Source organism: Coturnix japonica, unplaced genomic scaffold (assembly GCF_001577835.2).
Source record: "Coturnix japonica isolate 7356 unplaced genomic scaffold, Coturnix japonica 2.1 chrUnrandom757, whole genome shotgun sequence".
NCBI classification, from domain to species: Eukaryota; Metazoa; Chordata; class Aves; order Galliformes; family Phasianidae; genus Coturnix; species Coturnix japonica.
In genome coordinates, this window is record NW_015440117.1 from 19,623 (window position 1) to 25,227 (window position 5,605).

Sequence of the window (5,605 nt, forward strand, 5' to 3'; positions counted from 1 at the left end):
ACCATATAGAACCATATAGAACCATATAGAGACCATATAGAACCATAGGGCATCGTATAGAATATAGTGCACAGCATATAGAATCATATCACAGCATATACAGCCATATCAATCAGTGATGCTCTATTGGGTTCTATGGGGCTCTATGGGGTGCTGTGGGGCTCTATGGGTCTCTATGGGGTCTCTGTGGGTCCCTATGGGTCTCTATGGGGTCTCAATGTTTCTCTATGTGTCCCTATGGGTCCCTATGTGTCTCTATGGGTCCCTATGGGTCCCTGTGGGTCTCTATGTGTCTCTATGGGTCTCTATGGGACTCAGTGTTTCTCTATGGGTCTCAAACTGTGTCTCTATTGGTCTCTATGTGTCTCTATGGGTCTCTATGGGGTCTCTGTGGGTCTCTATGGGTCTCTATGGGTCCCTATGTGTCCCTATGAGGTCCCTATGGGTCTCTATGGGTCTCTATGGGTCTCTATGGGGTCTCTGTGGGTCTCTATGGGTCCCTATGTTTCCCTATGAGGTCCCTATGGGTCTCTATGTGTCTCTATGTGTCTCTATGGGGTCTCTGTGGGTCTCTATGGGTCTCTATGGGTCCCTGTGTGTCCCTATGAGGTCCCTATGGGTCTCTATGTGTCTCTATGGGTCTCTATGGGGTCTCTGTGGGTCTCTATGGGTCTCTGTGGGTCCCTATGTGTCCCTATGGGGTCCCTATGGGTCTCTATGTGTCTCTATGGGTCTCTATGGGGTCTCTGTGGGTCTCTATGGGTCTCTGTGGGTCTCTACGTGTCCCTATGAGGTCCCTATGGGTCTCTATGGGTCTCTATGTGTCTCTGTGGGTCTCTATGGGGTGCAGTGTGTCTCTATGGCTCAATCTATGGGTCAATCAATGGGTTAATCTATGGCTCTCTATGCATCTCTATCGGTCTCTATGCATCTCTATCGGTCTCTATGGGACTCTATGAGTCTCAATGTGTCCCTATGTGTCTCTATGTGTCCCTGTGTGTCCCTATGTGTCCCTATGTGTCTCTATGGGGTCTCAATGTTTCTCTGTGGGTCTGTATGGATCTCTATGTTTCTCTATGGGTCGCAATGGGTCCCTATGTGTCCCTATAGGTCTCTATGTGTCTCTATGTGTCTCTATGTGTCTCTATGTGTCCCTATGGGTCCCTATAGGTCTCTATGGGTCTCTGTGTGTCTCTATGGGTCTATGGGGTCTCTATGTGTCTCTATGGGTCTCAATGGGTCTTTATGGGTCATAGGGTCCTATTGGTCCTCTACATGTGGTCTCTCAATTGTCTCTTATGTAGTCTCTACTGTGTCTATGTGCATCTTATGTGTCCTATGATAGTCTCTATGTGTCCACTATGTGTCCCTATGTGTCCCATTATGGTGTCCCCTTATGTGTCCCTATGTGTGGCTCTTTTATGCCTCTGTCCCTATGTGTCCCTTGTGTCGGCCTAATGTGTCCCTTAATGATGTCCCCTCCATATTGTGTCTCTTTGTGTCTCTGGATTTGCTAACTGATGTGTCCCTATGTGTTCCTTAATACCTGTCCCTATGTGTCCTCTATTGTTGGTTACTATGTGTCTCTACTGACTGTTCTCCCTAGATGGTCCTAATAAATTGTCTCTATTGATCCCTTATGTGTTCTCACTACTGTGGTCCCCCTATGTGTCCCTCTATGCATGTATCCCTAATTGGGCGATCCCCACTATGGGTCCCGTAAATATAGGCTGGTTCTATGGGGATCTCAATGTTTCTTGTGGTGTTCCTGTGGGTCTCGATGGGTCCTTATTTTATCTAAATATGGGTCCCTATCCAACGGTCTATGTGATTCCCTAGTGATCTCTAATGGAAGTCTAGTGGGGTCTAACCTATGGGTCCAATATATGGACCATCCGACTCTCTATCGTCTCAATGTGGTTTTCTATGTGAGTCTCTAACTCGTGTCTCTATGTGTCCCTATAGTGTTCTAATATGCTCTATATGTGTCTCTAAGTGTGTCCCCTATGGTGTCCTCTATCGTGTCTCTAATGTGTCCAAACTATGTGTCCTCTATGTTCTCTATGTGTCCACCTAATGTGTCTCTTATGTGTCTCTATGTGTCTCTCTGTGTATCTATGTGGTCCCTATGTGTCCATGAATGTTTCTCTATGTGTCCCTATGTAGTTTCCTCTATGTGTCTCTATGTGTCTGTATGTGTCCCTACATGTGATACTAGTGTCTCTACACTGTGCTACTCTTAGTGTGTCCTAATGTGTCCCCTATGTGTCCGTATGCTGTCTCATATGATGTCTCCGTGATGTGTACTCTATGTAGTCTCTATGTGTCACCTATGTGTCCCTATAATATCTCTATGTGTCCCTAAGTGTCCCTATGTGTCTCTATGTTGTTCCCTATGTGGTCCCTATGTGGTCATCATGTGTCCCTATGTGTCCTAATTGTCTTCTATGTGTCTCTATGTGTCTCTATGTGTCCTCAATGCGAGCGGTCCCCTATGTGTCCCTATGGTATCTATGGTCTCAATGGGTCTGTAATGGGTCCCTAATTGTCTCTATTTGTGTCTCTATGTGTCTCTATGTGTCTCTATGCAAATGTCCCTTGTGTCCCTCTATGTGTCTAACATATGTGTCCCTATGTGTCTCTATGTGTCCTCATGTGTCTCTATGTGTCTCTACGTGTCCTAATGTGTCCCTATAGCGTCTCTATCCGCGTCCTCTATTTGTCCCTATGTGTCATACTATGTGTCTCTATGTGGTCCCTATGTGTCCTCTATGTGTCTCTAATGTGTCTCTATGTTCCCTTGTGTTCTACTATGTTGTCTCTATGTGTCTCTATTGTCCTCTATGTGTCCCTATGTGTCTCCTATGTTGTCCTATTGTCCCATGGGGTCTCTATGTGTCTCTATGTGTCCCTATTGCCTAATGTGTCTCTATGTTGTCCCTATGGACTCTGCTATGTGTCTCTATGTGTCTCTATGTGTTCTATGTGCTCTATGTGTCCCCTATGTGTCCCTAATGTGTCTCTATGTGTTCCCTATGTGTCCCTATGTGTTCTTATGGTGTCCGCCTATGTGTCTCTATGTGTTTCTATGTGTCCCTATGTGTCTCAATGTGTCCCTATGTGGTCTCTATTGTTGTCTCTATGGGTCCCTTATGGGTTTGCTATATGGTCTCTACACTGTGTCTCAATGTTTCTCTGTGGGTCTCTGTGGGCTCGATGGTGTCTCTGTTGGTTTCTGTATTGGTTCCCTATAGGTCTGCTATGGTCCCTATGTGTTCTATGGGGTCCTATGTGTCCCTATGGGTCCCCATTGGTCCCTATGGTTCTCTATGTGTCTCTATGGGACCCTATGGTTTCCTTTGGGTCTCTATGTGTCTCTATGTGTCTCTATGTGTCCCTATGTGTCTCTATGTGTCCTAATGTTTGTCTCTATGTGTCCCTATGTGTCTCTATGTGTCTCTATGTGTCCTATGTGTCTCTATGTGTCCCTATATGTCTCTATGTGTCCCTATGTGGTCTCTATGTGTCCCTATTGTTTTCTTTGTGTCCTATGTGTCCCTATTGTCTCTATGGTGTCTCCTATGTGTCTCTACTGTTTTTCTCTATGGGTTCCCTCTGTGTCTCTATTGTGTCCCTATTGTCTTCTAATGTGTCTCTATAGTGTCACTGATGTGCTCTCTATGTGTCTATATGGGTTGTCCTATTGTGTCTCTATGTGTCCTCTATGTGTCCCTATGTGTCTCTATTGTGTCCCTTGTGTCCCTATGTGTCCTCCTATGTGTCCTATGTGTCTCTATGTGTCCTCTATGTGTCTTAGTGTCCCTACTGGTGGGTCTCTATGTGTCCCTATGTGGTCTCTATGTGTCTCTATGTGTCTCTATGTGTCCCTATGTGTCCCTACTGTGTCCCTATGTGTCTCTATGTCTCTCTATGTGTCACTCTAATGTGTCTCTATGTGTCCCTATGTGTCTCTCTACCCATTGTGACTCTATGTTGTACCTCTATGTGTCTCTATGTGTCTCTATGTGTCCCTACTGTGTCCTAATGTGTCTCTATGTGTCCCTATGTGTCCTATGTGTACCCCTATGTGTCTCTATGTGTCTCTCAATGTGTACATCTATGTGTCTCAATGTTTTCTTCTATGTGTCCTATGTGTTCCCTATGTGTCCTCTATGTGTCTCTATGCGGGGTCCCTATGGGTTCTCTATGCTGTCTCTATGTGTCCCTGATGGGTCTCTCTGTATCTCTATGGGGTCCGCTCATGGGTTCCTAATGTCTCCTCTGTGGTTTCTATGTGTCTCTATGTGTCTCTATGTGTCCCTAGATGTGTCTCTATGTGTCTCTATGTCCCCTATGGTCGCTATAGGTCTCTATGGGGTCTCATGGTTTTCCTCTGTGGTCTCTGTGGGTCTCGATGGTCTCTATGTTTCTCTATTGGTCCTATAGTCTCTATGGAGTCTCTGTATGTCTCTATGGGTCTATGGGGTCTCTATGTGTCTCTATGGGTCTCAATGGGTCTTTATGGGTCCCTATTGGTCTCTATGTGTTCTCTATGTGTCTCTATGTTGTCCTACTGTGTCTCTAAATGTCGTCCCAATGTGTCCCTATGTGTCCCTATGTGTCCTATGTGTCCTCTATGTGTCCCTATGTGTTCCATATGTGTACCTATGTGTCCCATGGTAGTCTCTTGTGTCTCTATGTGTCCTATGTGTCTTCTATGTGTCTCTTATGTGTCTTATGTGGTCTCTATGTGTCCCCTATGTGTCCTATGTGTCTCTATGTGTCCCCTATGTGTCTCTTGTGGTCTCTATGTGTTGTCCCTATGTGTCTCAATGTGTCCCTATGTGTCTCTATGTGTCTCTATGGGTCCCTATGGGTTGCTATAGGTCTCTATGGGGTCTCAATGTTTCTCTGTGGGTCTCTGTGGGTCTCGATGGGTCTCTGTGTTTCTGTATTGGTCCCTATAGGTCTCTATGGGTCCCTATGTGTCTCTATGGGGTCCCTATGTGTCCTATGGGTCCCCATTGGTCCCCTATGGTTCTCATGTGTCTCTATGGGACCGCTATGGTTTTCCTTTGGTCCTTATGTGTCTCTATGTGTCTTCTATGTGTCCTATGTGTCTCTAATGTGGTCCCGTATGTGTCTCTATGTGTCCTATGGTGTCTCATGATCGTCTGCTATGTGTCCCTATGTGTCTCTATGTGTCCCTATGTGGTCTCTATGTGTCCTATGTGTCTTTATTGTGTCCCTATGTGTTTTTCTTTGTGTCCCTTATGGTGTCGCTATGTGTCTCTATTGGTCTCTATGTGTCTCATGTTTCTCTAATGGGTCCCTCTGTGTCTTATGTGTCCCTATGTGTCTGCTAATGGTGTCTCTATGTGTCACCTATGTCGGTCTCATGTGGTCTCTATGTGTCCCTATGTGTCTCTAATGTGTCCTCTTATGTGTCCCTTATGTGTCTCTATGTTGTCTATGTGTCCTCTGTGTCTCTATGTTCCCTATGTGTTCTATGTGTCTATGTGTCTCTATGTGCCCTCTGGCTGGTCCTATGTGTCCCTATGTGTCTCTATGTCTCTCTAATGTGTCTCTATGTGTCTCATGGTGT